The following is an 11,708-nucleotide window of genomic DNA, read 5'->3' as shown; positions in this document are numbered from 1 at the left end:
AAAATAAATCTTTAAAAAAAAAAAAGAAAGAAAAAAATACCAAAAAACAAACAACAAACTACCTTGCTCCCAGTCAAACCACACATACACACACACACACACACACACACACACACACACACACGTGCGCGAAAACACACACACGCACAGCTGTAAGCTACCCATGTGTATGTACATATCCCCCAGGCCTCTCAATATACTCAGCTTTCATGGGGATGGGAGGAGGTTGGGGTCCCTTGCTGCCCCCATAAAGCCATCTCAGCCTGTTGAGATCTGTCTGCTTCTCTGCCTCATTCTTCTTGCAGAAGCCACTCTGGTATTCAGCCCACTGAGGGGCACCTGATTGTGAGTGAGGAGACATAGGTGTGGCCTGACAGAAGCCAGGAGAGACCACTGCAGACAGCAACCACAGCAGTTAAGAGTGGTTCACACAGGCCTGGGAGTCTGGAGCAACTGCACCTGGCTCTGGCCAAGGCCCGAGGCTCATTCCCCAGACTTCCCCGTGACCCACCATTACCTCAACCCTCTGTCAGCCTTACAAAGCCCTTTCTTGCTTACACCAGCAGTTTCTGCTGCTTGCAGCTGACTTTCAAAAACACTTGGCTCTAATGATTCTAGCCCCCCTCTTCCTCCTCCTCCTCCTCCTCCTCCTCCTCCTCCTCCTCCTCCTTCTCCTCCTCTTCCTTCTTTTTGAGATAGGGTCTCACTATGTAGTCCAGGCTGGGCTCACACTAAGGATCCTCCTGCCTCACTCTCCCAAGTGCTGTGACCACAGCATAGATTCTTTGCACCCAAGTCAACCATACTTCTTTCCAAATGCTAGCTGCATGTCTAAGGCCAGAGCCACCATGCTTAACACTACAACATCTGCTATGATGTTAAAAGAGGATAAGGCCCAGGTTTGGTGGGGAGGGAGAAGATTCTAAGCCTCCAGGTCTTGCACAGGCCCCTGCCACCCCACCCCCACCCCCACCAGAACAGCAGCAACGATTAATATGTTATATGAGTAAATATCTATGGCAAGGCCACCAATCAGAGTATCAAAATGCCCATACCAGCTTTCTACATGTTATTGGCGGGGAGGTTGGGGGTTGGGGGGGTGGGAGCAGCATTTTGACTCAAGCCTAAATGTTCTACTTTGATAGTTACTTCTAAGTAGGGCTTTTATTATGATATACCGGGTGCCCAGCAACTCCAGTAGCTCTCCCAGACAGCACTGCAGGTCACTATGACTGATGACCACCCCATCCCTTTCTGTTGGCCAGTCAAAGCTCAGGTACTGTTTCCTTCTGCATTCACCCTTTTCCATGACATTTATTCCCGCACCCAGCCTGTTAGGGACTTCTGTCAATGTTAATAGTTCAAACCAAGACAGGGTAGACCAGAACATCCCTCTAAGCCTTGAAATGACTTTGTGTCTCAGGAGAGTCACAAAGAAGGATTCCTTGGTCTTTGAGAGAGCACTCATATGAGATGTTAGATCAATCAGGTAACTCATGGAGACCTGTGGGAGGGGGCTATGGAGAGACTGAGAAACTCTGCTGGAATTAAGGCCTTAGTAAGTTTATTTATTTATTTTTTGTTTTGTTTTATTTTGTTTTTTCGAGACAGGGTTTCTCTGTATATCCCTGGCTGTCCTGGAACTCACTCTGTAGACCAGGCTGACCTCGAACTCAGAAATCCGCCTACCTCTGCCTCCCAAGTGCTGGGATTAAAGGCGTGCGTGCACCACCACCACCACCACCACCGCCACCACCCGGCGTAAGTTTATTTAAAAAAAAAAAAAAGATCTTTGAATAAAAACAGTGATATTCTGAGACCAGAGACCTTGAGCAGACAGGAGCTGCTCTGTGATTATTAATGCTCTAGAGCCTTGTAATTCACCCATAATGGTAGGAGGTAGTTCTGAGAGCAAGCAGTCCCTGATGTCCCCAGAAACCCCTTCCTGATGACATCCAGATGTGTCATCCTTCCACAGGTCTGATTAGCTGTAGAATGTGGTATTTCCATGTTCCCAGGATGCATCCGAGTTAGCTCTATGGCTAATTGGGTTTGTATCTGGCAGCGGTGACATCAAAAAAGGATTTTGTAGTCAATTATGTTCTCCTGGAACACACAGGAAGAGGTTGTCCTGTCAAAGCTCAGGCTGGTCTCTACCTTAATGAGGTGCCCCAGACAAAGGCACAAAAGGACATTATTGTCCCTGAGTCCCTGTCTTTAGTGGCTTCTGTTCAACAAGGAGCTGGCTCTGTCCTGCACTCTGTGCCAGCCTGCCCCAGGGAGCACAGCCACACGCGCTCCGGTGCCTTAGAGACACTCTCCAAAGTCAGCCCCAAGACAATGAAACATGGGCACGCTGTTCCTGCAGCCTAATGACCCAGGGCTCCCTTTAACTGCACCAAAGCCAGGAAATGGCCACTTACAAAGCCAGCGATAGCCCCCACTGCCCACATAACCCTAGCCTCATGGCACACACCTGGAGGAAGAGAAATGACGTGCTTTCACATGGGTGTTCTTCCCCTGGTCCAGAACAAATCATCCTTCAAATGTTTTAACATCCTGAGCGTGGGTGGGAGTGAAACTTGCTTCTGCCTTGTGGAAGAGGCGGTCTGTTTATAGAAAAAGCATGCAAGTCAGATGGCTGACTCAAGGAGGGGCTCTTAGCCACTCAGAAAATACAGGAGCCCTCCGCTTTTTTTTCTGCCTCCCAACCCCTGCCCCTACCTTGGGTCATGGTGGGCCAACTGTCGCTTTTTCGAATACTAGAATTTTCTAAACCTCTCACCAAAGGCGTTTCCTGCATCCATTTCACAATCTTTGCTTAGCAGTGGGCTGGGAGGAAATGGGTTCTTTCTGGAACAGGGCCTTCTGGGCAGTGGGTAGCCATCATGAGAATAACAATCTGCAGAAGTGTCTGTTCCAAGCAGCAGTGGATGAGAGTAGCCTGTGGTCAGTGTGCGAGAAGGGACTCTGTCCTCAGCGTGTGCTGAGCCAGCCCCTGAGCCTGAGGGCACCCTACCCTACCCTACCCTATGGTTGTCTCCAGGATCCCATGGCCTCCCTGTAGAAGTGATGAGGTGTGGTCCAGCCACTCCCAACATGGGAATAGGAACTGCACATTTCCTGCCTTTTATCTTCTGGGTGTTGGGGATGAATATGTTCAAACGACCAAACCATAGCACCACCCCTGGGACAAGGGCCAGGACTGAGGCTCTGGTGTGCACAGAAGACTCCAAGAAAGCTGTGCAGTTAGCCTTTGCAGATGGGAGAGGAACCTGAGGCCATGATGGGCCAGTTACCATCTGCTCACCCCAGGCCAGTCCTCCTCAGGCTGAGGACCAAAGGACCTGTGGCTCAAACACAGTATTCAGCCTGTGTAGGGGCACATGCTACAGTTGTCACAGTCAGATTGCTAATTCTGGATTCCTCCCTAGGGATACTGGGAAAACTTGACTGTAGAAATTTATCATTAGCTGGTGAACATCGGGCCCACCCTTGACTGATGCCTGAGTGGTGTTTTGGAAATGAACCCAGCTTTGAAAAGGCAGATTGAGAGAGAGAGAGCACAAACACAGATCATGAACATACTAGGTGACTTTCCAGTGATGAAACTGACCTTGCAACAAATAGAACTCGTCAGAATTTAGGTCCTGTCAGAAACAGGGCATCCTGAGTGATCTCCCAAGAGGTGGCAGGGACCTAGGTCTGTCTGTATTTATCCTGGCCCAATACAGAAGGAAGAACTGCTTTAATAAAGTGTGAGAATTTCTGGCTACCTTGAGGAATTTCCTCCTTATTCCTACTTGTCTTTCCTTTCTTCTTCCTGACTGACCCCTGCCTGTCCCCACCCTCCAGCCCTTGTCTGCATCCAGGTTTCCCCCCCTCAGTTTCTCATCTCAAAAGTACAGCAAGGATTCAGACCAAGCTGTCCCCTTGTATTCTGGCGGCGGCATCTCCTTCTCCCTGTCCACTTCCCAGGTCTCTCCTTTCGATTAGCTCCATCCCACAAACGGTAGGGCAGACAACAGACTGCATGCTTGGTCTGTAGAAGGGAGCCTGCAGAGTCTCAGTGTTCACATACGTGGGCTGAGTGCACTCTGGTGTAGGGTTAAAAAGAACACACAGAAAAGTACGACAGAGGATGCTGGTCACAGTCACCCCCTGGGAATACATCCTTATATGGCTGTTCTAAGAAACAACAAGATCCCTCCTAAGTAGCAGGCAGATAGCCCACAAGGATAATGAAACCGCAAGCGCTGCCCTCCAAACTTGCCCCTTGCTAGTCCCTAGGAAAAAGTCTCCAGACAATTACATTTTTAAGAGGCAGAGTTTGAAGGCCTCTAAGTGGGAGAGGCACGCCATCCTTCTTGCAGAATTAATTCCTGTTAGGTCTGGAACCAGTCTGGCTGGAAGCTAAGACTGTCACAGTCAGTTCTCCCATCTGTGACCCCTCTGGAGCTTTGTCGCCAACCCAAAAGCCTCTTAAATGTCCTCCATGTCTGTCTGGGCTCCCAATAGCCTGAGAAGGGCTGAGCCAAGAAGAGGCTGAGACAGAGGCCCTATGTGCTAGCTTTTCTTTTCCTTTCTTTTTAAAAAATTCTTTATTGCATCTGTTTATGCATGCTCGCACAAGTGTGTGTGTGTGCACATGCCAATGGTGTGGATGCAGCGGGTCAGAGGACAATTTGTGAACGTTGTTTTCTCCTCCCACAATATGGGTCTCTGGGATGGAAGTCACGCGGGCCAGCTTGGCAGCAGGTTCCTTTACTGGCTGATCTGTCATGCTTGTGCATCGGGTGGTGTTTTCAGAGTAGCCACCATGAAGCTTGGTTCATAACCCAAGCTTATGGTCGAAGGAGTTGGAAGATGAAGGCAGGAAGAAGATCAGTATTCGAGGACAACCTCAGCTGCATAGCAAACTAGAAGCCAGCCTAGGCTACGAGAGACCCCGTCATCAAGCTAAGAGGGTTTCGGGAACCTGTCTGCTGCTCTAAGGGAACAGGGCTCCCAGCACCAGCCAAAGCAAGCAATACGGAGTTGAATTTTTATCAAAACAGCATTAACTACTTCTGAAAGCAATTTTAGGGAAAGACAGAGGAAAGGGCCAGTCTTCACAAATTCAGCACAGTCATTACTGCTTCTGTCACTAGAATCTGAGTGAGCTCTGCTTGCTGCTCGGCTGCCAACCTGGTGGGAGGGAGCAGAGGAGACCCTATCTCCAGTCCTCCTCAGGGCCTGGAGGAAACCCCACTTCAGGGTTTATATCTATCTATCTCAGGGGCTAGAGGACACTCCCCCTCTCAAGTTTCTATCTTAGCAGGTTTAGGGTACAGACATCAGAGTGTAGAAAAGTCCAGATGGGCCGGGCAGTGGTGGCGCACGCCTTTAATCCCAGCACTTGGGAGGCAGAGGCAGGCAGATTTCTGAGTTCAAGGCCAGCCTGGTCTACAGAGTGAGTTCCAGGACAGCCAGGGCTACACAGAGAAACCCTGTCTCGAAAATCCAAAAAAAAAAAAAAAAAGTCCAGAGGGACAGGGGGCGAAGTCCACGTGCTGGGTGAGGCTCTGTTGTCTGGAGATGGGTCCTCTCTCCTTAGCACTTGAAGGAACTGTTACAGTGGCGCTTGCTCCGAAGCGGCCCATCACTCCAATGTTGATTAATACTTACAGTGATAGAATAAAATGTGAAAACCAAGAACTATGTCTGCTTGGCTGTCAGACTTCCAGCCAGAGAACAACCATGACGCAGAGAAATCCATATGAAGAGGCTTTTTCTGCAAGTGAGAAAGTCTGCTCACACTCTTTCCCCATCTTCCTCTCGCCCCAGTCCCCACTGAGGCTTGAATTTAGGGCCTTGCACAAAAGTATTCTATCACTGTGCTATTAATATATCCTCAGCCCTTAAAAAAAATTTTGTTTTTTGGTGGGGGACAGGTAAAAGCAGGAGGATCAGGAGTTTAAAGATATTGTCAGCAAGTTGGAGCCTGTGCTATAGGAGTGTGTCCTGAATGAAACTCAGAGGGTCCCTGGAATCTGTCTCCTGCTCTCTGAGGACAAGGGCTTCTCTAGAATAAGGATGGGGAAGAGAAGAACAGTTTCAGATGAACCCGTTTTATACTGGCATTTTGCAGATAGGGTGGCGGAAATAAAACATGGTGTAGAGTTTGGCTAGGAGACAGGATATTTGGAAAAACATGGAATTTCCCCCCAAGTCTGTCAGGACACTAGCCCTCTGAGGAACCGTCTCCCGGTCTATCAGATCTCTCTGTTACTTCACGTCTTCTCCTGACTCCTCCTCTTCTTTTTGGGATTGAGTACAGACTACTTTACCTTGAGGGTGGTGGGACTAAGTCCTCTCCTTCCTGCAGAAAAAGCCTCTTCTACGGTTTTCTCTTCCTCACAGTTGCTCTCTGGCTGGAAGTCTGGCAGCTAAGCAGGCATATTTCTTGGTTTACACATTGCTATTCTATCACTGTAAGTATTAATCAACATTTGCGTTTTAGTCATAACATAGCTAATACATAATTTTGTTTGCTTCACGGAAAATTAAAGAAAGAATTGGCAGCATATTAAACAAATGGTTAACTTCATCTTTTTCCTCCTCGTCATCAACAATAATCATCAATGCTCCCAGCAGACTACTGTGTTTATACAAAGGCTCCAGACACCCCACCCCTTCACTGCTGGGAATCACCACTGCGACCTGGAGTGTGACAAAATCCAGCACACAGAAGGAACTCAGAGAGAGTAGTTCTGTAGATAGGTCTGATTACAGGCCACACAGTAGGGAGATGGGACCAACGTCCCTGAAACTAGTATGACAAACTAGTATTGCTTTCAGGAAACTTTCTTGAGAAGTCTAGGTAGGCTCTTGTGGAGCAGTCTCCTGCATTCTGATGTAGTGCGGGGCATCTGTAAGAAGAGAGGATACAGCACCATCGATAAGCATGCTATACTTCCCCCACACACACACCACCTGTAGAGCCCTGCACTGGCTGGTTTTGTGTGTCAACTTGATGCAGGCTGGAGTTATCACAGAGAAGGGAGCTTCAGTTGGGGAGATGCCTCCATGAGGTCCAGCTGTGGGCATTTTCTCAATTAGTGATCAAGGGGGTAGGGCCCCTTGTAGGTGGTGCCATCCCTGGGCTGGAAGTCTTGGGTTCTATAAGAGAGCTGAGCAAGCCAGGGGAAGCAAGCCAGTAAGAAACATCTCTCCATGTCCTCTGCATCAGCTCCTGCTTCCTGACCTGCTTGAGTTCCAGTCCTGACTTCCTCTGGTGATAAACAGCAATGTGGAAGTAAGCTGAATAAACCCTTTCCTCCCCAACTTGCTTCTTGGTCATGATGTTTGTGCAGGAATAGAAACTCTGACTAAGACAAGCCCTAAGAACACCCATTGTATGTTTACACACATGCCCCCACTCTGTCAGCCATGCACTCCCAAGACAAATCTAGAGGTGGGTCCTCTTTCCTTAGTGCTTGTAGAAGCTGTTACAATGGCGCTTGCTCTGAAGCAGCTGATCACGCCAATGTTGATGAATACTTATGGCGATAGAAAAACAATATGAAAACCAAGAACTATGTCTGCTTGCCTGTCAGACTTCATAAGACTTCAGAAAATGGTGAGTGTGACACTGTAAGGACTAGTCAAGCATACTCTGATCTTCTCTAAAGAAACCTGCTCATGCAGGTTATCATGTTGCCAACTTAGAGCAAGCTTAGATCATGTTCATGTGCAGTTCCCCCCCCCACACACACAAACATGCTCCACTATATGTCGGAAGCCCTTGGAGAATTTGCTTTGATCTCTTCCAGATTGTTGCTTAAAAGGACTTCTTCAGCCTTGGGCTATCCCCTAGAGGATCAGCTCTTTGATAGTTGTTCATCTTTTAGCTAAAAGGATTTGCAGGTGTTAAAACTCTGTTTCAATGCTAAGTAGACAGCCAGGTCTGTTGTCTAAAAAGACAAGCAGAGGAGAAGGTGGGGGGAGTTCTTTAATATTCTAGCACTGATTTTGCATGTGTTTTGGCGTCTGCTTTACATATTCTGGGATATGGTAAGCATTCATCTTTGGCAAGCATATTTTAGGAGGGTCTGATTATCATTCCAGTGCATAATAAAAACAACGATCATCCAGCTAGACACATTTTCAAAGGCTAAAGCCAGTCACAATCGGAGATTCAATTGTGTTTCTTGTACTAAGGCAATTAATTTTACTGGAAGATTACAGAAAGATCCCATTGTGAAAAAACACACCCAGGTTGGAAAAATAACAGTTAAGTGACTTCTTTACCTATGCAATTCTTTCTGTAAGACAATTTTTCTTTAAAGAACAAAATTTTAAAAATAATTAAATTATCTGTTTCTGGGTGAGGCAGATATAAAATACTGTACTATTAATATAATGTAGTTTTTAAAAAGTGAATTCTTCATTAATTTTATTTTTGATAGTTTTTGTCAGAGTGTCAACAGTGGAATATTCCTTGTCCAAATTGAAACTAATTAAAAGTTATTTGAGGAACACAAGTGAATAACAATGTTTAACATTTCACACCTCCCAGAATAGAAACTCAGGCAGCTGACAAATGGAGGGTGAAATGTTCATGATTTTGACTTCTAAATCACAGCAGAGACTAAAGTTTGCTTATGTAACTGACACAAACCCAGGGTTCTATGTGATCCAATCTTCGAATTGGCCCAGTCCAGAGAACGAATCTTTTCTCTCTTGAGAAAAATGCCAAAGCTAGGAGTATATTTTAAATATCTTAACAAAGGTCCTTAAAATTATGATCCAGCTTTCTCTCTTGCTCTCAGACCAGCCCTGGCTGCCTTCCTGCTTGTGAAGCCCCCCGCATACAGCTCAGGTCCTTCTCTGAGCTAGCTAGCAAACCCAACCCCCAGTCATTGCCATTCACTCTGGTCTCCCCACTGCCTTCACCCTAGCCTCCCTGGCAGGCAGCCGGTTTTGCAGATGGCAGTTACTGAGACTCTGCAGGGCACTCTTGATTGTCACTGGAGACTCCCTTTTCTGGATTTGTGCCTGATCCAGGGACTGTGAAGAGCCAGCCAGAACAGTACTTTCCCATCAAAGCACTTCCTGTATTATCCAAGGGGCCAGGCCCAGCTATAATTTCTGGTCACTGGTGTCCTAGTTAGGGTTTCTATTGCTATAATAAAGTGTCCTGACTAAAAGCAACTTGGGGACAAAAGGGTTTGTTTCAGCTTAGAGTTCTGCATACAACAGTGCAGTGCACTTTCTTTCTTTCTTTCTTTCTTTTTTTTTAGAGATTTATTTTTTATTTATTTATTTTATTTATTTTTATTTATTTTTAGAGATTTACTTACTTATTTAAAGATTTATTTATTTTTCATGTGTATGAGTACACTGTAGCTGTACAGATGGCCATTAGCCATCACGTGGCTGCTGGGAATTGAACTCAGGACGCCCCGCTCACTCCGGCCCAGCTTGCTCTGGCGTAATACACTGTATCTGTCTTCAGACAGCACCAGAAGAGGGCGTCAGATCTCATTACGGGAATGTCTGATTATGTTGTGAGCCAACATGTGGTTGCTGGGATCCGAACTCAGGACCTTCAGAAGAGCAGTCAGTGCTCTTACCCGTTGAGCCATCTCACCATCCCAACAGTGCATTTTCAAAGAGAATACTGACAGGAACTGACACAGAGCAAGAACTCAAGGATGCGGAAGCCACGATGGGTGCTACTTACTGGCTTGCTCCTTATGGCTTGCTCTGCCTGTTTTCTGGGTGCTAACCCAGGAGCCGGGGAGATGGTTCAGTGAGTAAAGTACTTGCCACACAAGAAAGAGGACCCAGATTCAGATCATTAGCGCCCACAGAGACAGCTGGGCATGGTGCCCTGTGTTTGTAACCCCAGAGCTGGGGAGGTAGAGACAGGTGAATCCATGCAGTTTGCCGACCCGCCCGCCAATGCAGCTTAATCTTTGAGTTCCAGGTTTAGTAAAAGACCCTATCTCAAGGAAAGTGTGACTGGGCCTGGTGGTACACACCACTAATGCCAGCGCCTCAGAAGCAGAGTCAGGTGGATCTCTTTGAGTTCAAGGCCAGCCTGGCCTACGTAGTGATTTCTAGAAAAGCCAGAAAAAAAGAGACGGTGAAGAGTGATTGAGAAAGTTGGCCTCCAACTGCCCAACATACAGTGAACTTGGACACATCACAGGTAGCTGTAAATTATCTCTTTGGCGGCGAAATGAGCCAATTTAAGCCAGATTAGCGTTATTTGTAAAGGCAGGTTTATTGGGAAACTGCACTCAGGAGAGATCACTGGTTCCAAGGAACGAGGCCAGGGAAGTCGCCATGGAGAGGAGACAGAGAAGCAAGGGGGGAGAAAGAGAGAAAGCACCACAGAGAAGGGGAGAAAAGAGAAGGGCGGAGACCAGAATGTCTGATTTATATAGGGAGGAGCCTCTGGGGGAGGGGAAGCCCAAGCCCTGGGCTGGAAAGTTTAGAGTAGAGGGCCTGCATTACCAGGTAGGTACTGAGGGATGCTGGGAGAACCCGGAGGCCAGGTCCACTTTGGTATGTTAAATATTCACCCCTGTCTCTTGTCCTGGGTCTGAATCCCAACAGAAACACCACTGGCTGAGCTACTGCGAGAGTGAAAGGGGAGACGGCAGGACTCTTCCCGACTCACTGAGGATGTCCTCTTCTGCTCTGGGAAAGGGAGAGCTTGTAACCAGATAGGACAGCCATGCCTACTGCCGGTGAATAACAGCTCCAAGATTCGGAGGCCCCTGAGGAATCGGAGAATCTGGCTTGTGTCTCATAGGAAGCACTGTATGATCCATTTTACCACAAAACTATCAGCTTGAAGTGCATGGTTCAGAGCTTGTCTGTATGTTTGGGGGTCGGGGTGGATCTGATGGCACATACCTGTAAAAACAAACACTCTGGGGGATGAGAGAGGAGAATTGCAGGTCAGCTTGGAGCATACAGAAAGACCCTGTCTGACAACAAAACTTCCAAACAACAATAACAAAATAGATTTTAAAAGTCCGAGCATTTCCGACAGACCATGACAAAGGCAAATTCTTGGATAAGATTTGTCCGCCTGAAAAAAAAAAACAACAACACGTCAGCTCTCCGGCTGTTCAGTTTATGGTGCACAATGTCAGGAGCTGAGCTGCAGTTTTGCTGAGACCCTTCTGAGGGGAGCTCGCTTCTTTGGAATGCTCTGAGCTTCGAGGAGTCCTAGGACTTCTAGGCTGGCTTGCATGGTGTTTCCTCTTGGGGACAGCAAATGGCGTCAGAGCGCCGGGAGCCAGGCCTTTCAGAGAGGGCTCTGCCGCTGGACCACCACTTTAATGACCGTTTGTTGCCACCTGCTGGCTGCTGGGCTGCTGCACAGCACTTTACAAAGGTGTTTCACGGGTTGAGGGGGCTGGGGGGCTCCTGGAAGCCCCAAATGTGGTGATGTGCACACGCCTTTTATCCCAGAACTAGGTGAGCTCAAGTCCAGTCTTGTCTACATAGCTAGTTCCAGGCTAGTCACAGACCCCGTCTCAGCAAAATTAAATTAAAATTTGGGTGGGGCAGCACTAATTGGGTTGGGTTATAATTTTGTTTAAAGGAATAGAGTGTGAGCCAGGCAGTGGTGGCGCACACTTGGGAGACAGAGACAGGCGGATTTCTGAGTTCGAGGCCAGCCTGGTCTACAGAGTGAGTTCCAG

This window comes from Mastomys coucha, unplaced genomic scaffold, assembly GCF_008632895.1.
Source record: "Mastomys coucha isolate ucsf_1 unplaced genomic scaffold, UCSF_Mcou_1 pScaffold15, whole genome shotgun sequence".
In the NCBI taxonomy this organism is placed as follows: Eukaryota; Metazoa; Chordata; class Mammalia; order Rodentia; family Muridae; genus Mastomys; species Mastomys coucha.
This window is presented reverse-complemented; position numbering follows the sequence as displayed.